The sequence below is a fragment of the Spermophilus citellus genome (assembly GCF_964194105.1).
Source record: "Spermophilus citellus genome assembly, chromosome: 13".
NCBI lineage: Eukaryota > Metazoa > Chordata > Mammalia > Rodentia > Sciuridae > Spermophilus > Spermophilus citellus.
Window position 1 is genome coordinate 41,549,482 of NC_138193.1, and position 22,503 is coordinate 41,571,984.

A 22,503-nucleotide genomic window follows, 5' to 3' on the forward strand; every position below is an offset into this window, starting at 1 on the left:
TCCCAACGCACCCCAGGTCGAGGGGACTCTCCGTCAATGGGCAAAACCCCTCCAACCAGGGTGTCAGTGGGAGCACCCAGCGTACCCTGGGTCCAGGGGACTCCCCCAGAAGGGCAAGAGCTCTCCCACCTCGTGTGGGGGGGCAGCTCCCACCACACCCCAGGTTGAGGAGGCACCCCAGGAAAGGTGAGAGCCCTCCAACCGGGGTGTCATTGGAAGCTCCCTCCGCATCCCGGGTTGAGGGTACTCCCCCTGAGGGGGGAGAGCACTCCAACAGGGGTGTAGGGGGGCTCCTAATGCACCCAGGATTGAGGGCACTAACCCCCTAAGGGGGAGAGCCCTCCAACCAAGATGTACGGGGTGTTCCCACAGCACCTCTGGTCGAGGGAACTCCAACTATGAGAGGGGAGAGCGCTACAACTGAGATGTCAGGGGGAGCTCCCACCACACCCTGGAACTAAGAGCCCTCCAATCAGGGTGTTTGAGGGGGGAGCTCCAACTGCACCCCAGGTCAAGGGGACTCCCCCCCCAAGTGTCAAGAGACCTCTAACCAGTATGTCGCGATTAATTCCCAATGCACCCTGGGTCGAGGGGACTCCCCCTCCGAGGGAAAAGAGCCTTCCATCTGGGGTGTCAGGGGGGAGCTCCCAATGCTCCCCAGGTCGAGGGGACTCCCCGCTCAAAGGGCGAGACCCTCCAACCGGCATGTCGGGAGTAGCTCCCACTGCACCTGGGGTCAAGGGGACACCCCCATCAAGGGTAGGGAGCCCTCCAAACGGGGTGTCAGTCGGAGCTCCCACCGCACCACATGATGAGGTTACTCCCCACTTGAGGGTGGAGAGACCACCAAACGGGTTGTCGTGGGTAGCTCCCACCACATCCCAATTCACAGGGACTCACTCCTCAAGGGAGGAGAGCCCTTCATCTGGTGGGAAGCTGCCAATGTACCCTGGGTCCAGGGGACCCCCCCTCGAGGGGTGAGACCCTTCCAACCCGGGTGCCAGGGCAAGCTCCCAATGCACCACTGATCGAGTGGACTCCCCTCAGAGGGTTGAGACCTCCCAATTGGGTTGTCGTGGAGAGCTCCCACCGCACCCCTGGTCAAGAAGACTCCTTCTCGAGGGGCAAGAGCCCCCCAAACGGAGTGGTTGTATGCTCCCACTGTACACCGCTTGTAGGGAACTCCCCCTTCAAGGAGCGAGAGCCCTCCAACCCGAGTGTTGGGGGGGAGCTACCACCCCATCTGGGTCGATGGCACTCCTCCCCGAGGGATGAGATCCCTCCAACCTGGGTGTCGGGGGGAGCTCCCAATGCACCCCGGAGCGAGGGGACTACCCCACAATGGGTGAGACCCCTTTAACCGGGATGTTGTGGGGAGCTCCCAACACACCCTGGGTTGAGGGGACTCCTCTCCCGAGGGATGAGACCTCTTCAACTGGAGTGTCAGGGGGAGCTCCCAATGCACCCCAGATCAAGGGGACTACCCCCGAGGGGGGAGAGCCCTCCAACCAAGGTGTCAGGGGGTGCTCCCAAGCATGCCAAGTTGAGGAGACTACCCACTAGAGGGACGAGACACCTCCAAACAGGGTATCAGGGGGAGCTCCCACTGCTCCCCCGGTTTAGGTGGCTCCCCCACCAAGGCATGAGAGCCCTCCACCTGGGGTATCAGGGTGAGATCCCAATGCACCCCGGGTTGAGGGGACTCCCCCCCTAGGGATGAGACCCCTTCAACTGGGGTTTGTGGGGGAGCTCTCAATGCACCCCTGGTCGAGAAGACTCTCCCCTATAAGGGTGAGATCCCTCCAAACGGGATGTGGGGAGGAGCTCCCAATGCACCCCTGGTCGAGGGGACAGGCCCATTGAGAGGCAAGACCCCTCCAACCGGAGAGTCGGGGGAGCTCCCAATGCATCCCGGGTCGAGAGGACGACCTCCTTGAGGGGTGAGACCCCTCCAACCAGGGTGTCAAAGGGAACTCTGAATGCACCCTGGGCCAAGGGGTCTCCCCCCCAGGAGCGAGACCCCTCCAACTGTGGTGTTGGGGGTAGCACCCACCACAAGCTGGTTTGAAGGGACTCCCCCCTCCAGGGGTTAGGCCCTCCTACATGGGTGTCATGGGAAGCTCGCACTGCACCCCTGGTCAAGAATACTACTTCCCCCGAGGGGCAAAAGCCTTCCCACTGGGTTTTCAAGGGAGCTTTCACCGCACCCGGGTGTAGGAAACTCTCCCCTCAAAGGGCGAGTGCCCTTCAACCAGGGAGTCGTATGGAACTCCCACCACACCTCATGTCAAGGGGAACCCCCTGAGGGGGGATATCCTCCAACCTGGGAGTCAGGGGGAGCTTCCAACGCACCCACAGTGGAGAGGACTCCCCCCCCAGAAGGGGGAGCCATCTAACTGCGTTGTTGGGGAGAGCTCCCAAAGCACCCTGTGTTGAGGGATCTCCCCACTGAGGGGCGAGACCCCTCCACCAGTGGTGGCGGGGGGAACTCCCACTGCACCCCAGATCGAGGGTACTCCCAGCCCTATGGTGATACCCCTCCAACCGGGGTGTGGTGGGGAGCTCCCACCACACCCCGGTTGGAGGGTACACCCAGATTGAGTGGAGAGAAACCCCCATCCAGGATTTCAGGGGGAACTCCTACTGCACCCTGGGTTGAGGGGACACCCCCCTCGAGGGGTGATAACCCTCAACCAGGGTGTTGGGGGGACCTCCCAATGCACCCCAGGTCGAGGGGACTCCCCCTTGACAGGTGAGACCCCAGCGACCAGGGAGTCAGGGGGAGCTGGCAATGAACAGCAGGTCGAGGTGACTTCCCCTTCTAGGGGACAGACCCCTCCAATTGGGGTGTCGGGAGGAGCTCCCAATGTTACCCCTGGTTGAAGGGACTCTCCCTTGAGGGGGAAGTACCCTCCAACTGGGGTGTTGGGAGGAGCTCTCAACCCACCCCAGCTCAAAGGGACACCCCGTTGAGGGGTGAGATCTCTCCAATCGGGTTGTCGGGAGGACCTCCCAACGTACCCGGGTGGAGGGGACACCCTCCTCGAGGGGTGAGACCCCTCCAACCGGGTTGTGGGGGAGTTCCCAACGCACCCTGTGTCGAGGAGTCTCCCTTCTGAAGGGGCAAGACCACTCCAACTGTGGTGTTTTGGGAGCTCCCAACGCACACGGGTCGAGGGGAAACCCCCCTAGAGGGGAGAGACCCCTCCAATGGGGTGACGCGGGAACTCCCAACACACCCTGGGTCGAGGGTTCTCCTTCCTCGAGGGAGAGACCCCTCCAACTGGGGTGTCGGGGGGAGCTCCCAATGCACACCTGGTCAAAGGAATACTCCCCTCGATGGGCAAGACACCTCCAACCGTGGTGTTGGGGGAGCTCCTAACGCCCTCCGTGTCAGGGGTCTCCCTCATCAAAGGGCGAGACCCCTCCAACCAGGGTGTCGGTGGGAGCTCTCAACGCACCCCGGGTGGAAGGGACTCCCACCCTAATAGGTGAGACACTTCCAACTCGGGTGTCAGGGAGAGCACCTACGGCATCCCGGGTCGAGGGGACTCCTCCCCCCAGGGGTGAGACCCCCCAACCAGGTTGTTGTAGGAAGTTCTCACCGCACCCCTGGTCAATAAGACTTCCCCCCAAGGGCGAGAGCTCTCCAACCGCAGTGTCTGGGGGAGCTCCCACCACACCCTGGGTGTAGGGAACTACCCCCTCAAGGGGTGAAAGCTCTTCAACCGGGGTGTTGGGGAGACCTACCACCACAATCTGGGTTGAGGCCCCCCCCAGGGAGGACAGCCTTCCAACCTGGGTATCGGGGGAGCTCCCAACCAACACTGGGTAGAGGGGACTCACCCCCAGAGAGGAGAGAGCCCTCCAATAGGGGTGTCAGGGGGAGCTCCCAATGCCCACCAGGTCAAGGGGTCTCCCCCATTGAGGGGGAAGACCCCTCTAACCAGGTAGTTGGGGGGAACTCCCACCACACCTTGGGTCAAGGGGACACCCAGCCCGAGGGGTGAGACCCCTCCAATTGGGGTGTCTTGGGGAGCTCCCACCACACCCCTGTCAAGGGAACTCCCCTCCTGATTGGCAAGGTCCTTCTAACCGGGGTGTTGGGGGAAGCTCCCACCACACCCCAGGTCTAGGTGGCTCTCCCCACAAGGCATGAGAGCCCTCCAACCAGGGTGTTGGGGGAGATCCAACCACATCCTGGGTTGAGGGGACTCCCCCCACCCCAGAGGGGAGAGCCCTCCATCAGGGGTGTTGGGGGAGCTCCTAATGCACCCCACATCGAGGAGACTCCTCCCTTGAGGAGCGTGACCCCTAGAACTGGGGTGTCATGGGAGCTCCCAGCACAACCCAGGTCGAGGGGACTCCCCCCTCAAGGGGCGAGACACCTCCAACCTAAGTGTCGGTGGGAGTTCTCAATGCACACAGGGTGGAGAAGACTCCCTCCTCGAGGGTGGAGAGCCCTTCAAACAGGTTGTCTTTGGGAGCTCCCACCTTACCCCAGGTCAAGGGGACTCCCCGCTTGAGGGAGGAGAACCCTCCATGGAGTGTTGGGGGGTAACTCCCAATGCACCCCACCTCCCTTGAGGGGCTAGACCCCTCCAACTAGGATGGCAGGGGAAGCTGCTAACATTCCACATGTCGAGGGGACTTCCCCCTCTATTGACCCCTCCAATCGGGGTGTCTGGGGGAGCTCCCAATGCACCCTGGGTCCAGGGGGCTTCCCCCTCAAGGGATGAGACCCATTCAACCAGGGTTTCAGGGGGAGATCCCAACGCATCCAGGGTCCAGAAAACTCCCCCCTCCCCAGGGGTGAGATCCCTCCAACCGGGGTGTCGGAGGAGCTCCCAATGCACCCTGGGTCGAGGAGAATCCCCAGCCGAGATGGGAGAGCCCTCCAAATGGGATTTCCGGGGGAGCTACCAATGAACCCCAGGTCGAGGGAAGTCCCCAAACGAGGGGCGAGACCACTCTAACCCGGGTGTTCGTGGAGCTCCCAACACACCCCAGGTCGAGAGAACTCCCCCATCGAGGGGCGAGACCCCTTCAACTGGGGTTTTGGGGGGAGTTCCCAATGCATCCACGGTGGAGAAGACTCCCTCCTCAGGGTGGAGAGCCCTCCAAATGGGTTGTCTGGGGGAGCTCCCACCACATCCCGGGTCGAGGGGACTCCCCCCTCGATTGGCGAGACCCCTCCAATTGAGGTGTGGGGGGAGCTCCCAATGCACCCCGGGTGGAGGTGACTCCCCCCCATGAGGGGCGAGACCCCTTCAACCAGGGTCTGGAGGGAGATCCTATCTCATCCAAGGTCTAGAAAACTTCCCCCTGAGGGGTGAGACCCCTCCAACCAGGGTTTCGGGAGGAGCTCCCAATGCACCCCGGGTCAAAGTGACATCCTCTCGAGTGGTGAGACCCCTGCAACTGGGGTGTCGGGAGAGCTCCCAATGCACCCCACGTCGAGGAGACTCCCCAGCCGAGAGGGAAGAGCCCTCCAACTGGAGTTTGGGGGGAGCTACCAACGCACCCCTGGTCAAAGGGAGTCCCCAACCGAGGTGCAAGACCCCTCCAACCTGGTGTCGGGGGGGCTCCCACCACACCCCATGTCCAGGGGACTCCCCCGCTGAGGGGTGAGAGTCCTCCAATCAGGTGTTGGCGGGAGCTCCCAAAGCCCCTGTGACGAAAGGACTCCCTCCTGAGGGGGAAAAGCCCTCCAACCGTGGTGTCAGGGAAAGCTCCCACCACATCCTGGGTAGAGGGGCTCTTACCCAAGGGGCGAGAGCCCTCCAACAGAGGTTTCACTGGGATCTCCCACCACACTTCAATTCGAGGGGACTCCCCCCCAAGGGGTGAGACTCCTACAACCGGGGTGTCATTGGGAGCTCCACAACACCCCTGGTTAAAAAGACTCCCACATGCGGGGTGTAGGGATCTCCCCATTCCAGGGGCGAGAGCCCTCAAACCGGGTTGTCGGGGGACCTACCAATGCACCCCTGGTCAAGAGGACTCCTCCAATTAGGGGAGAGAGCCCTCCAACAGGAGTGTCTGTGGGTGCATCTGGGTAGAGGTGACTCCCCTTCTAGGAGTGAGACCCCTCCAAGCGGGGTGTCAGTGGAGCTCCAAATCACCCCGGGTTGAGGGGACTCCTACCTCAAGGGGCGAGAACCCTCCAACCAGAGTGTTGGGGGAAGCTCCAATGCCACCCTGGTGAAGGGACCCCCCCTAGAGGGAGAGGCCCCTCCAATCGGGGTGGCAGGGGGAGCTCAAAACGCACCCCGGTTTGATGGGACTCCCTTCCACAGGGGCAGGACCTCTCCAATCCTGGTGCCGGGGTAGCACCCACTGCACCCTGGGTGGAGGGGACTCCTCCTCCGATGGGCCGAGAGCCCTCAAACTGGGAGGTCGGGGGGGCACTTCCACCGAACCCCAGGTCGAGGGACTTCACCCCCAAGGGGGGAGAGCCCTCAAACCAGGGTGTCAGAGAAACCTTCCAACGCACCACTGGTCAAGGGGACTTCCCCCTCGAGGGGAGAGAGCCTTCCAACAGGGGTGTCTGTGGATGCTCCAACCTCACCCCCAGTCAACAGGACTCCCTTCTAGGGGGCAATACCCCTCCAAGCAGCATGTTGGGGGGACTCCAAATCCACACCTGGTTGAGGTGGTGCCCCCCTCCTGGGGCGAGAACTCTCCAACCAGTGTGTAAGGGGGGGCTCCCACCACACCCCTGGTTGAGGGGACTCCCCTCTGAGGGGTGAGAGCCCTCCAACAGGGGTATTGGAGGAAGCTCCCACCTCTCCCCGGGTCTAGGGGTCTCTTCCCCCATGGCAGGAGAGCTCTCCAACCAGGGTGTCATGTGGAGCTCCAACCTCACTACCGTCTAAGGGATTCCGGGTGGTGGGGAGAGCCCTCCAACCAGGGTGTTGGGGGGGCTCCCAAAGCATCATGGGTCCAGGGGACTCCCCCTGAGAGGCTAGATCCCTCCAACCAGGGTGTCAGGGTGAGCTCCCACAGCACCCTGAGTTGAGGGGATTCCCCTTTTGAGGGGGGAGAACCCTCCAACTTGAATGTCCGCGGGAGCTCATATAATATGGAACCCCGGGTAGAGGGGACTCTCTTCTCGAGAGTTGAGAGTCGTCCAACTGGGGAGTCGAGGGGAGCTCCCATCCCACCCTGGGACGAGGGGACTCTGTTTTCGAAGGGGGAGGCCTCCTCCAACCAATGTGTAGGGGGGGCTCCCACCGCAACCCAGATGGAGGGGACTCCCACCTCGAAGGGCAAGACCCCTCCAATGGGGGTGTCGGGGGAGCTGCCAACACACCCCTGCTTGAGGGGACTCTCCTTCCAAGGGGTGAGACCTCTCCAACCGGGGTGTCGTAGGGAGCTCCAACCACACCCGGAGTGGAGGGGACACCCAGCCTGAGTGGTGTGACCCCTCCAACCAGGGTGTCGAGGGGAGTTTCCACCATACCCCGGGTAGAGGGGGCCCCACGAGGGGCAAGATCCATCCAACCTTGTGTTGGGGGGAGCACCCACTGCACACTGGGTCGAGGTAACTTCCCCCCCATGGGAGATAGACCCCCAACAGGTTATCGAGGGGAGCTCCCACAGCACCATGGGTCGAGGGGACTCTTCACCAAAGGGGGGAGAGCCCTCCAACTGGGGTGTCAGGGGGAGCTCCCATCACACCCCAGGTCGAGGGGGCTCCCCACTAGAGGGGCGAGACCCCTCCAACATGAGTGTCGGGGGAGCTCCCAACGCACCCCAGGTCTAGGGTACTCCCAGCCCGAGTGCCAGACACCTCAAACCAAGTTGTCAGGGGAAGCTCCCACCACACCTCAGGTCGAAGGTCCTCCTCACCGCGAAGGGCAAGAGCCCTCCAACCGGGGTGACGGGGGAGCATCCACCGCACATGGGGTTGTGGGGACTACCCCCGAGGGGCAACAGCCCTCCAGCCTGTATGTCAGGTGGAGCTCACTCTGCACCACGGGATGAGGGGATGCCCTCAATGAGGGGGAGAGCCCTCCAAACAAGGTGTCAGGGTTAGCTCCCAATTCACCCGGGGTCGAGGGGACTCCTGCTCCGAGTAAGGAGAGACCTCCAACCTGGGTGTGTGTGGGAGGGGGGAGCTCCCGACGCACCCCAGGTCGAGGAAACCCCCCCTGAGGAGTGAGATTCCAACATCTGTGGAGTCAGGGGGAGCTGACAATGCACCCTGGGTCGAGGGGACTCCCCCCGAGGGGTGAAACCCCTCCAACCGGGGTGTCAAAGGGAGCTCCCGACACACCTCTGGTCGAGGGGACACCACCTCGTGGGGCAAGACCCTCTAACAGTGGTTTCAGTGGGGAGCTCATTCTGCACCGGGGTGGAGGGGACTCCACCCAAAGAGGCCAGACCCCTCCAACTGGGGTGTCGGGGGGAGATCCAAATGCACCCTGGGTTCAGAGACTCCCAGTTAGAGCGGCAAGACCCCTCCAACCGGTGTGTTAGTGGAGAGCTCCCACCGTACCTGGGGTCAAGAGGACTCCCCATCGAGGGGGGAGATCCCTTCAACAGGGGTGTCTTGGGGAACTCCACCACACGCTGGATCGAGGGGATTCACCCCTCGAGGCTGGAGAGCCCGCCAAATGGATTGTCGGAGGGAGCTACCACTGCACCCTTGGTCAAGGGGACTCCCCCCTTGAGGGAAGGGAGACCTCCATCCAGGGTGTCAGGGTAGCTCCCAACGCACCTGGGGTCGAGGGGACTCCTCCTTGGAGGGTCAAGACCCTTCCAACCGGGGTGTCAGGGGGAGGTCCCAAGGCACACCTGATCGAGGGGATTCCCCCCCTAAGTGATGAGATCTCCCTATCCAGGTTGTCGTGGGGAACACCCACCACAACCCTTGTCAAGAAGACTCCCCCCTGAGGGGCGAGAGCCCTACAACCAGAGTGTTGGGGGGAACTCCCACTGCAATCTGGGTCAATAGGACTCCCCCAAGGAGCGAGACCCTCCAACTGGGGTGTTGGGGGGAGCTCCCACTGCACCCCCGGTTGAGGGGACTACCCCCCCAGGGTGGAGAGCCCTCCAACCGGGGTTCCTGGAAGAGTTCCCAACACACCCAGAGTCAAGGATACTCCCCCCACGAGGGTGGAGAGACCACCAACTGGGGTGTAGAAAGGAGCACTCAATGCACCCTGGGTTGAGGGGACTCCCCACTCAAGGTGTTAGACCCCTCCCAATGGGTTGTCAGGGGTAGCTCCCACTGCACCCAAGTCTAGGGTCTTCCCTCCAAGGCATGAGAGCCCTTCAACTGAGGTGTTGGGGGGGCTCCCAATGCACCAGGTTGTCCAACCGGGTTGTCGGGGGAACTTTCACCACACCCCAGGTGTAGGAAACTCCCCCCTCAAGGGGTGAGAAACCTTCAACCGGGGTGTCAGGGGGAGCTCCCACCACACCACGCTAATCGAGGGGAACCCTCCCCCAGGAAGGAGACCCTCCAACCTGTGAGTCGGGGGGAGCTCCCAACGCACTCCAGGTCCAGTGGACTCCCCCCTGAGTGGCAAGACCCCTCCACCCATGGTGTCGGGGGGAACTCCCACTGCACCCCAGATCAAGGGGACTTCAAGGCCGAGTGGTGAGACCCCTTTAACCGGGGTGTCGTGGGGAGCTCCCATGGCACCCAGGGTCAAGGGTACTCCCAGCCCAAGTGAAGAGACCCCTCCTCCAGGTTTTTGGTGGAGCTCCCACAGCACCCTGGGTCGAGGGGACACCTCCCTCGACTGGGAAACCCCTCCAACCAGGATGTGGGGGGAAGCTGGCAACACACTACAGGTCGAGGGGACTCTCCTCTCAATGGTGATACCCTTCCAATTGGGGTGTTGTGGGGAGCTCCCAATGCACCCCAAGTCAAGGGGACTCACCCTTCCAGGGGTGAGACCCCTCCAACCAGGGAGTCGGGAGGAGCTGGCAATGAACCCTGTGTCGAGGGAACTCCCCGTTCTAGGGGTGAGACTCCTCCAATGGGGTGTCAGGAGGGAGCTCCCACCATATCCTGGGTCAAGGGGACTCGCCACTTGAGGTAGGAGACCCGTGCAAACTGGGGTGTCGGGGGTGCTTCTAACACACCCCGGTTTGAGGGGACTCCCAGCCCAGGGAGGAGAGCTCTCCAATCGGGTGTTGGGGAGAAGTCCCAATGCACCCCAGGTCGATGGTACTCTCCCCAAGGGAGGAGAGCCCTCCAACTGGGGTGTCCGGGGAGCTCCAAACGAACTTCATGTCTAAGGGACTCCCCCGTCGAGTGACAAAACCCCTCCAACTGGAGTGTCGGGGGGGAACTGCCAACGCATCCCAGGTCGAGGGGACTCCCCAATTCAGGGGTGAGACCCCTCCAGCCAAAGTTTCAGGGAAGCTCCCAACACAGCCTGGATCGAGGGGACCCCCTCCCAGGGGCGAGACCCCTCCAACAGAGGTGTCAGGGGAGCTCCCAATGCACCCCTGGTCGAAGGGACTCCCCTCCTGAGAGGCGAGATCCCTCCAACCGGGGTGTCGGGGGAAGCTCCCATCACATGCTGGTACAAGGGGACACCCCCTCAAGGCACGAGACCCCTCCAACTGAGGTGTCATGGGGAGCTCCCACCACATCCCACTTCGAGGGGACTCTCCTCTTGAGAAATGAGAAAGCTCCAACCTAGATGTTGGTGGAGGCTCTTATACCATTGCACCCTTGGTTGAAGTGACTCCCTCTTGGGTGGACAGCCATCCAACTGGGGTGTCGTGGGGAGCTCCACCACACCCCAGGTCGAGGGAACTCCTCCCTGCAGGGTAGAGAGCCCTTCAATTGGGTGTCAGGGTGAGTTTCCACTGTACCCAGCCAGGGTCGAGGGGACTCCACCCTCTAAAGTGGAGAGACTTCCAAATGGGGTGTCGGGGATAGCTCCCACCACACCCCAATCGAAGGGACTCCCCCCTTGAGGGTGGAAAGCCCTCTAACCAGGGTGTCAGGTGGAGCTCCCACTGCACCTCAGGTCGAGGGGACTCACCCCTCAAGGGGAGTGAGTATATCCCTTGAGGGGCAAGACCCGTCCAACCAGGGTGTCTTGGGGAGCCTCACTGCACCACAGTTCGGCAGGACCTCCCGTCTCGAGGGGGGAGAGCCTTCCAACCAGGGTGCCAGGGGGAAATTCCACCACACTCAGGGTGGAGACAACTCCCCCCTTGAAGGGAGAGAACCCTCCAACAGGGGTTTTGTGGGGAGCTGAAAATGCACTCCGGGTCGAGGGGCCTCCCCCCTTGAGAGGTGAAACTCCTCCAACCCGGGTGTTGGAGGAGCTCCCAATGCATCCCAAGTCGAAGGGACATCCCCATCGAGGGGCAAGACCCCTCCAACTGGGATCTCAGGCGAGCTCCCACTGCACCCAGGTCGAGGGGACTCACCCCTAAGGGGGGAGAGCTCTCCAACTGGGGTGTGGGGGGTTGCCTTGAGGTGACTTGCTTCCCGAGAGGGGAGAACCCCTGCAACCTGGATGTCAGGGAGAGTTGCTAACGCACTCTGGGTCAAGGGGACTCCCCACTCGAGGGACAAACTCCTCCAACTGGGGTGTCTGCAGGAGCTCCCACCACACCCTGGGTCAAGGTGACTCCACTCTTGAGGGGTGAAAGTCCTCCAACTGAGGTGTCAGGTGGAAATCCCACCTCACCCCGGGTCTAGGGGACTCCCACCTCGAGGAACAAGACCCCTCCAACTGGGTGTTGGGGGGAGCTTTCGCTGCACCCAGGTTTGAAAGCACACCCCCCTCAAGGGGCGAGACCCCTCCAACCGGCGTGTGGGGGGGGAGCTCCTATCGCAAGGGGACACCCCTCTCGAGGGTAGAGAGCCCTCCAACTGGGTGTCAGGGGAGCTATCACCACACCCCGGGTAGAGGGGTTTCCTCCCTAGAGGGTGGAAAGACCTCTAACCTGGTGTGGGTGGGAACTCCCATTGCACCCCAGGTCAAGGGTACTCCCCCCTGAGGGTGGAGAGCCCTTCAAACAAGTTGATGGGGGGAACTTCCTCCGCTCACCAGGTCGAAGGGACTCCCCCCTCGAGGGTGGAGAGACCTCCAAACAGGATGTCGAGGGAGCTGCCACTGCACCCCCGGTCGAGGAGACTCCACCCTCGAAGGTGGAGAGCCCTCCAACCAGGTGCCAGGTGTCGGGGGTAGCTCGCACCGCACCTCGGGTTGAGGGGACTTCCTGGTCAAGGGTGGAGAGCCCTCTAAACGGGGTGGTGGGGGGGAGCTCTCACAGCACCCCTGGTTGAGGGGACTCCCCCTCCCCCTCAATGGAAGAGAGCCCTCCAAATGGGATGTTGGAGTGAGTTACAACCATGCCTCAGGTCGAGGGGACTCCTCCCACGAGGGTGGAGAGCCCTCCAACTGGGGTGTCATGGAAAGTTATCACCGCACACCAGGTCGAGGGGCTCCCCCCTCCAAGGTTGGACCTCCAACCACACCTCGATCGAGGGCACTTCCCAGTCGATGGGCAAGACCCCTCTAACCAGGGTGTCAGGGGGAGCTCCCACCGCACCCAGGGTCGAGGGGACTCCGATCTCGAGGGGGAGAGACATTTCCAACCGGGTGTGAATGGGAGCTCTCACTGCACCCTGGGTTGAAGGGACTCTCCCCCCCTCGAGTGGTGAGACACCTCCAACCGGGTTTTTGGGGGAGCTCCCACCGCACCCGAGGTCGAGGGGATTCCTCCATCAAGGGGCGAGACCCGTCCAACTGGGGTGTTGGGGGAAGCTCTCACCACACCCCGGGTCGAGGGGACTCCCTATCTACTGGGTAGACCCCTCCAACCAGGGTGTCTGGGGGAGCTCTTACACCACTGCAACACAGATAGAGGAGACTCCCGCTTCCAGGTGGGAAACCCCTGCAACTGGCATGTCGTGGGGAGGTCTCTCCGTACCGGGGCTGAGTGGACTCCCCCCTCAAGGGGAGAGCCCTCTCCAATCTGGGTGTCGGCGGGAGTTCCCACCGCACCCCTGATCAAGGAGACTCCCTCCTTGAGGGGCAAGACCCCTCCAAACGAGGTGTCCGGTGGAGATCCCACTGCACCCAGGGTCGAGGGGACTCCCCACTTGAGGGGCAAGACCCCTACAACCGGGATGTTGTGGGGAGCTCCCACCACACCCGGGGTCTAGGGTACTCCACCCCGGAGGGAAGAGAGCCCTCCAACCGGGTGTCTGGGGGAGTCCCACCGCACCCCGGGTCAAGGGGTATCTCTCCTCGAGGATGGAGAGCCCTAGATAGGGGGTGTCTGGTGGAGGTCTCACAGCACCCGGGGGGTCTAGGAGATTTTGCCCTCGAGGGTGGAGAGCCCTCCAAACAGAGTGTTGGGGGGAGCTGCCACTGCATCCAGGGTCGAGGAGACTCCCCCGTCGAAGGAGGAGAGCCCTCCAACCGGGTGTCGGAATAGCTTATATTGCACTTCGGGTTGAGGGGAATCCCCCCTTGAGGGTGGAGAGCCCTCCAAACGGGGTGTCTGGGGCAGCTCCCACCGCACTCCGGGTGGAGGGGACTCTCAAATTGTGGGTGGAGAGCCCTCTAAACGGAATGTCTGGGGGAGCTCCCACAGCACCCCAGGTCGAGGGGACTCCCTCCCCCTCGAAGGAAGAGAACCCTCCAAACGGGGTGTCAGGGGGAGCCTCAACTGCACTCTTGGTCGAGGGGACTTGCCCTTCGAAATTGAGAACCCTACAAATGGGGTGCCGTGGGGACGTATCATCACACACCAGGTCAAGTGGACTCCCCCCTCGAAGCAGGAGAGTGCTCCAACTGGGGTGTTGGGAGGAGCTCACACTGCACCTCAGGTCGAGGGGACTCCCCCCTTGAGAGAGGAGACCCCCTCCAAGTGGAGTGTCGGGGGAAGTTCGCATACCATTGCACCCTAGTTGAGGGGACTCCCCCCTCGAGGATGGAGAGACCTACAACTGGGGTGTCGGGGTTGGATCCCACCGTACTCCTGGTCCAGGGAACTTCCCTCTCTAGGGGAGAGAGCCCTCCAATGTAGGTATTGGGGAGAGCTCCCACTGCACCTCGGTTTGAGAGGACTACCAACTCGATGGGTGAGACCCCTCCAATCGAGGTCTCGGAGGGGAGCCCCATCGCTCCAGGTGTTGAGGGGACTACCCCATGGAGTGGAGAGAGCCCTGCAACCGGGGTGCCAGGGGGAGCAAACACAGTACCCCAGGTCGAGTGGACTTTGCCCTCAAGTGGGGAGAACCCTCCAAATGGGGTGTCGGGGGGGCTCCAACCGCACCTGGGGTCAAGGGGACTCCCCCCTTGAGGGTGGAGAGCCCTGCAAATGGAGTCTCTGGGGGAACTCCCACTGCACCCCTGGTCAAGAGGACTACCCCCCTGAGTGGGGAGAACCCTACAAATGGGGTGTTGGAGGAAGCTCCCACCACACCCTGGATTGAGGGGACTCGCCCCTCAATCGGGGAGACCCCTCCAACTGGGGAGTCTGGGGGAGCTCCACCGCACTCCACATCAAGGGGACTACCCCCTCGAGGGTGGTCCAGGGACCTCCTCTGTCGAGGGGGCAGAGCCCTCCAACTGGGGTTCGGGAGGAAGTTCCAATTGCACCACAAGTATAGGCAACTCCCCCTCAAGGAAAGAGACCCCTCCAACAAGGGTGCTGGGGAGAGTTTCCACCTCACCCTGGGTCTAGGGGACTCCTCCTTCTATGGGGTAGAACCCTCAAACAGGGATGTAGGGGGTAGATCATATACCACAGCAACCCGGGTCAAGGGGATTCTCCCTCGAGGGGAGACACCCCTCCAACTGTAGTGTCTGGGGAGCTCACACCACACTCAGGGTCGAGGGGACTCACCCGTTGAGTGGGGAGACCCCTCCAACCGGGGTGTTGGGGAGCTCCTACCACACCCAGGTTTGAGGGAAAATCCCCCTCAAGGGGCGAGACCCCTCCAACTGGGATGTCGGAGGGAGCACCTATCACACCCTGGGTTGATGGGACACCCCACTCGAGGTTCCAGACCACCCCAACCGAGGTGTCGGGGGAGCTTACATCGCACCCCAGATCGAGGAGACTCCTCCCTTGAGGGGCAAGACCCCTCCAACAGTGGTGTCGGTGGGACTTCCAACTGCACCCTGGGTCGAGGGGTCTCCCCAGTCCAGAGGTGAGATCCCTCCAACCAGAGTGTTGGAGGGAGCTCCCACCATAACCCAGATAAAGGACTCCCCTCTCGAGGGGAGAGACATTTCCAACCGCAAGTCGGTGGGAACTCCCACCACATCCCAGGTCAAGGGGAGAGAACCCTCCAACTGGAGTGTTGGGGGGGAGCTACCAATGCATCCCAGGTTTAGGTGGATACCCCCCAAAGCATGAGAGCCCTCCAACCGGGGTGTCAGTGTGAGCTCCCACTGCACCCCCGGTCGAGGTGACTTTTCCCTCAAGAGGCAAGACCTCTCCAACCAGGTTGTCAGGGAGAGCTCCCACTGCACCCTAGGTCGAGGGGACTCCACCCGAAAGGGGCGAGACCCCTCCAAATGGGGTTTCGGTGAGACCTCCCACCACACCCTGGGTCGAGGTGACTTTCCCCTCGAGTGGCAAGACCTCTCCAAACAGGGTGTCAAGGGAGCATCCACTGCACCCCAGATCGAGGGGATTCCCTCCAAGGAGTGAAACCCCTACAACCTGGGTGTCGTGGGGGGGACTCTCAACCAACTCTGAGTCTCCAAGGGAGGAGAACCCTCCAACCGGGGTGTTGGGGGGAGCTCCCACCGCACCCAAGTCGAGGGTACTCCCTCCTTGAGGGGCAAGACCCCTCCAACCGGGGTGTGGAGGGGGGAACCCTCAACACACCCTTGGTCGAGAGGACTCCCTTCCCTGCAGCAAGACCCCCTCCAATCGGGGTGTCAGGGGGAGCTCCCAAAACACCCTTGGTCGAGGGGACTCCCTTCCCAAGTGGTGAGACCCCTCCAACTGGGTGTCATGGGGAGCTTCCACCACACCCTGGTTCGAGGGGACTCCCAGCCGGAGTGGCGAGACCCCTCCAAGAGGTATTTCAGGGGAAGCTCCCACCACACCCAGGGTCGAGGTGACACCCCCCTCGATAGGCCAGACCCCTCCATCTGGGGTGTTGGGGAGATCCCAATGCACCCCGTGTTGAGAGGACTCCCCCCTTGAGGGGCGAGACCCATCCAACTGGGTTGTGTGGGGATCTCCCGACACACCCCAAGTTGAGGGGACTCTTCCCCGAGGAGTGAGACTGCTCCAACCGGGGATTCGGGGGAAGCTCCCGACGCACCCCAGGTTGAGAGGACACCACGGCCAAGGGGCGAGATCCCTCCAACCGGGGTTTCAGGGGGAGCACCCACCACACCCCAATGTCAAGTGGACTCCCCCCTCAAGGGGCAAGATCCCTTCAACTGAGGTGTCAGGGGGGAGCTGCCAATGCCCCCTTGGTTGAGGGGACTCTCCCCCTGAGTGGCTCGACCCCTCTAACCGGGGTGTCGGGGGGAACACCCACCACACCTCGGGTTGAGGTGATCCCCCCCAGGGGTGAGACCCCTCTAACCGGGATTCGTGGGGAGCTCAAACAACACCCCTGATCGAGGGGACTCCACCCCAGGGGCAAGAGCCCTCAGCTGGGATGTCTGGGGGAGCTCTTACCGCATGATCGGTCTAGGGGTCTCCCCCCAAGGCATGAGAGCCCACCAAACAGTGTGTATGTGGGAGCTCCAACCACACCCCAGGTTGAGGGAACTCCTCCCCGAGAAGGGAGAGACCTCCAACTGGGGTGTCGGGCTGAGTTCCCAACGCACCCCGGGTTGAAGGGACTCCCCCGCCAGGGAGGAGAGCACTCCAACCAGGGTGTTGGGGGAACTCCCAATGCACCCCAGGTGGAGGGGACTGCCCCCTTGAGGGGCAAGACCCCTTTAACTGTGGTGTCAGAAAGAGCTGCCAATGCCCTCGAGGTCCAGGGGACTCCCCCTTTGAGGTGTGAGACCCCTCCAACAGGGGTGTTGGTGGTAGCTCCCAATGCACCCGGGTGGAGAGAATCCCCCCCTGGAGGAGTGAGACCTCTCCAACTGGGGTGTCCCGGGGAGCTCCCAATGGACATTGGGTCTAGGGGACTCGCCCCTACAGGGGCGAGAGCCCTCCAAAAGGGGTGTCTGGGAGAGTTTTAACCTCAGCCTGGGTCGAGGGTACTCCCCTCTTGAGGGGGGAAAGGCCTCCTACTGGGGTGTCCGGTTTAGTTCCCAGTGTACTCTGGGTTGAAGGGACTCCTCCTCCGAGGAATGAGTGCCCTCTATGGAGGTATCAGGAGGAGCTCCCAACGCCATCCGGGTAGATGAGTCTCCCCCATCTAGGGGGTGAGACCCCTCCACTGGGGTATTGGGGGGAGTTCCCAATGCACTCCAGGTCGAGGGGACTCCCCCCTAGAGGGGTAAGACCCCTCCAACCAGGGTGTCGGGGGAGATGGCAATGCACCTTGAATGAGGGGACTCATCCTTCTACGGGTGAGACCCCTCCAATCTGGGTGCCAGAAGGAGCTCCCAATTCACCCCTAGTCGAGGGTACTCCCGCCTTGAGGGGCGAGACCCCTCAAACTGGTGTGTTGGGGGGAGCTCCCAACGCTACTAGAGTCGAGAAGACTCCCACCTTGAGAGGCAAACTCCTACAACCAGGGTGTCCCAATGCACCCCAGATTCAGGGGACACCCCCTTGGTGGGGTGAGACCCCTACAACAAGGGTGCTGGGAGGAGTTGCAATACACCCCGAATCAAGGGGACTCCCCATTTGAGAGGTGATACCCCTCAAACCGGGGTGTCAGGGGAGCTCCCAACGCAAGCCAGGTTGAGGAGACTACCCCCCAGGGGTGAGACCCTTCCAACCGTGGTATTGTGGGGAGCTCCCACTGCACCCCTTGTCAAGAAGACTCCCCAAGGCTGAGAGCCCTCCAACCAGGGTGTCGGGAGGAGCTCTCACTGCACCCCGGATGTAGAGAACTCCCCCCTCAAGGGGCGAGTGCTCTCCAACCAGGGTGTCAGGGGGATCTCCCAACACACCCTGAGTCAAGGGGATTTCCCCTCTTGAGAGCTGAAACCCCTTCAATTGGGTGTCGGAGGAGCCCCCAATGCACCCTTCTTTGAGGGGACTCCCTTCCTGAGTGGCAAGACCCTTCCAACTGGGCTGTCGTGGGGATCTCCCACTGCACCCCTGGTCTTAGGGACTCCCAACCCCAGTGGCGAGAACCCTCCAATGGGGGTGTCAGAGGGAGCTCCCACCGCACCCTAAGTGGAGGGGACTACCCCATTGAGGGGCAAGTCCCATCCAACCGGGGTGTCGGGGGAACTCCCAACACATCTTGGGTAGTGGGTACTCTCCCCCCAGGGGCAAGAATCCCCCAACCAGGGTGTCGGTTGGAGCTCCCACCACACCCCGGGTATAGGGAACTCCCCCTTCAAGGGGTGAGAGCCCTCCAACAGGGGTGGGGGGGGAAATTCCCAATGCACGGGTCGAGGGGATTCCTCCCTTGGGAGCGAGACGCCTCCAACCTGGGTGTTGTGGGGAGCTCCACTGCATCCGGGTGGAGGGGACTCCCCCTTCTAGGGGTGAGAACCCTCCAATCGGGGTGTCGGAGGAAGCTCCCAATGCACCCTTGGTGGAGGGGACTCTCCACCGAGGGAGGAGAGCCCTCCAACCTGGGTGTTGAGGGGAGCTCCAAATGCATGGCTGGTCGAGGGGACTCCCCCCAACTGGAGTTTCTGGGGGACTTTCCAATGTACCCCTGGTCGAGGGCACTCCCCCCTCCAGGGGGCGAGACCCCTTCAACCAGGGTGTCCGGGGTAGCTCCCAACACACCCAGTGTTGAGAAGACTCCCCCCTCGAGGGGAGAGACACCTCCAACCCGGGTGTCGGGCCGGAGGAAACTCTGCACCCCAGGTCGAGGGGACTCTCCCTCCTAACGGCGAGAGCCCTCCAACCATGGTGTCGGGGAGAGCTCTCACTGCACCCCTAGGGGAGAAGACTCCCCCCTAGGGGAGAAGACTCCCCCGCAGGGGGGAGAGCCCTTCAAAAGGGGTATCAGGGGGAGCTCGCAACGCACCCCTGGTCAAGGGCACTCCCAACTCAAGGGGCGAGACCCCTCCAACCGGGGTGTAGGAGGGAGCTCCCAACGCACCCAGGGTCGAGAAAACTCCCTCCTCGAGGGACCAGACCACTCCAACTGGTGTGTCAGGGTTAGTTCCCAACGTACCCTGGGTCGAGAGGACTTCCCCCCAGAGTAAGGATAGCCCTCCAACCAGGGTGCCGGGGGAGATGCCAATGCACCACAACCGAGGGGACTCCCCCCTTGAGGAGTGAGACCCCTAGACCTGGGATGTTGTGGGGAGCTCTCAACGCACCTAGGGTCAAGAGAACTCCCCTCTTGAGGGCCAAGACCCCTCCAACCAGGATGTTGGGTGGAGCTGGCAACGCATCCCTGGTCGAGGGTACTCCCCTTCTAGGAGTGATACCACTCCAATCAGGGTGTCGAGGGAGCTCTCAATGCACCCCTGATCGAGGGCACTCCCCCATGGAGGGGCAAGAACCCTCCAACCTGGGAGTCGGAGGAGCTCCCAACACACCCCAGGTCAAGGGGACTCCCCATTCGAGGGGCAAGAACCCTCCAACTGGGGTGTTGGGAGAGCTCCAAATCCACCCAGGGTCAAAGGGACACCCCCCTCAAGTAGTGAGACCCCTCCAACCAGGGTGTCGGTGGAGCTCCCAACGCAATCCGGGTCGAGGGGACTCCCCCCACAAGGGGCGGGATCCCTCCAACTGGGGTGTCATGGTGAAAACACATCACACCCCGGGTAGAGGGGAGTCCCCCCCCCAGGGGCAAGAGCCCTCCAACCTGGTGTTGGCGGGAGATCCCACCGCACCCTAGGTCAAGGGGGCTCCACATCGAGGGGCAAGAGCCCTCCAACCAGGGTGTCATGGGGAGCTCCCACCACACCCTTGTTCGAGGGGACTCCCCACTCGAGGTGCGAGATCCCTTTAACCAGGGTGTTGGGGAGAGCTGCAAATGTACCCCTGGTCGAGCAGACTCCCCCCTCGAAGGGCGAGACCCCTTCAACCAGGGTGTCAGGGGGAGTTCCCACTGCACCCCGGGTTAAGGGTACTCCCAGGCCTAGGGGCTAGACCCCTCCAACCAGGGTATAGGGGAGAGTTCCCACCGCACCCTGATTTGAAGGGACTCTGCCCTTGAGCAGCGAGATCCCTCCAACCAGTGTGTTCGAGGGAGCTCCCACAGCACCCTGGGTAAAGGGGACACTGCCAAGAGGGGCGAGAGCTTTCCAACCGGGGTGACAGGGGAGCTCCTTCCACAACCCCAGGTCGAGGGTACTCACCCCCTGAGCAGCAAGAGCCTTCCAACCAGGTGTCAGGGGGAACTCCCAACGCAATGCAGGTCGAGGGGACTCCCCCCCCCAAGGGGGGAGAGCCCACCAACTAGGGTGTACAAAGGAGCACCTAACACACCCTGGGTCAAGGGGACTCCACCTGTGAGCTGCGAGACCCCTCCAACCAGGGTGTCAGGAAGAGCTCCCAATGCACCCCAGGTCGAGAGGACTCCCCATTCGAGGGGCAAGACCCGACCTGTCAGGGGGAGCTCTCAATGCACCTCTGGTCAAGGGGATTAACCGTTGTGGGGCGAGACTCCTTTACCCAAGGTGTGGGGGAGTCCCAAAGCACCCAGGGTCCAGAAGACTCCCCCTTCGAGGGGCAAGACCACTTCAACCGAGGTGGCAGGAGGAGATACCAACACACCCCAGGTGGAGGTGACTCCCACCTTGAGGGAAGAGACATTTCCAACTGGGTGTGGGGGGAGCTCCCAACGCACCCTGGTGGAAGGGACTCCCCACTCGAGGGACAAGACCCCTCAAACCGAAGTTTTAGGGGGAGCTGCAATGCAACAAATGTCGAGGAGACTCCCCTTTTAGGGGTGAGACCACTCCAATCCGGGTGTGGAGGGAGCTCCCAATGCACCCCTGGTCAAGGGCTCAAGGGCACTCTCCTCTCCAGGGGCGAGACCCCTCCAACTGGAGTGTCGGGAGGAGCACCCAATGCACCCAGGGTCAAGAAGACTCCCCCAATGAGGGGCAAGACCCCTCCAACCAGGGTGACGGGGGAGTTCCCAATGCACCCCAGGTTGAGGGGACTCTCCCTTCAATGGGAGAGACCCCTCCAATCGGGATGTGTGGGGGGGAGCTGACAGTGCACCTAGGGTTGAGGGGACACCCTCCTGGAGTGCCTAGATCCCTCCAACCAGGGTGTCAGTGGAGCTCCCAACGCAACCTGGGTCGTGGGGACTCTCCACATGTAGGGCAAGACCCATTCAACCAGGGTGTCAGGGGGAACTCCCACCATACCTCTGTTCGAGGGGACTCCTCCCTCGAGATGCAAGACCCCTTTAACTGGGGTGTCGGTGGGAGCTTCAAACGCACCCCTGGTTGAGCAGCCTTCCCCCTTGAAGGGCGAGAACTCTCCAACCGGGGTGTCAGGGGAAGCTCCCACCACACCTCGGGTGAAGAGTACTGCCAGACCAAGGGGTGAGACACCTGTAACCAGGGTGTTGTCAGGTAGAGCTTCCACCGCACCCCAATTCAAAGGGACTCTGCCCCCAAGGAGCGAGACACCTCCAACCCGTGTGTTGGAGGAAGCTCCCAGTGCACCCCGGGGTAAAGGGACCTGAGGGGCAAGAGCCCTCCAACTGGGGTGTCTGGGGGAGCTCCCTCCGCACCCCTGGTCGAGGGGACTCACTCATGAACAGCGGGAGCCCTCCAACCGGGGTTTCGGAGGGAGCTTCCACTGCACCCTAGGTCAAAGGGACTCCCGCCCGAGGGGGGAGAGCTCACCAACTGGGGTGTAGAAAGGAGCACTCTCGCGAGCTTCAAGATCCCTCCAACCAGGGTGTCCAACGCACCCCGGGTCGAGGGGACTCCCCCTCTGAGGGGCGAGACCCCTCCAACCTGGGTGTCATGGGAAGTAACCAAGGCATGCCTGAGGGTACTCTCCCCAAAGGGCAAGAGCACTGGTACTGGGGTATTGTGGGGAGCTCGCATTGCACCCTGGGTCCCGAGGACTCCCCCTCTGAGAGGGGAGAGCCCTCCAACCAGGGTGTATGGGGGAGGTCCCAATGCACCCCTGGTGGAGGGGACTCACCCCCCTAAGGGGGGAGAGCCCTCAAACCAGGGTTGGGGGGAGCTCCCACCGCATCTATGGTCGAGGGGACTCCCCCGAGGGGAGAGAGGACTCCATTTGGGATGTAGAGGGGAGCTCCCAATGCACCCCAGGTCTAGGGGCTTCCCACCCAAGGCTTGAGAGCCCTCAAACCGCATCATGGGTCAAGGGGACTCACCTCTCAGGGGGGAGAGACCTCCAACTTGGGTGTTGGAGTTAGTTTCCAGTGCACCCTGGGTCGAGGGGACTCCCCTGGAGGGAGGAGAGCCCACCAACCGGGGTGTCTGGGGGAGCTCC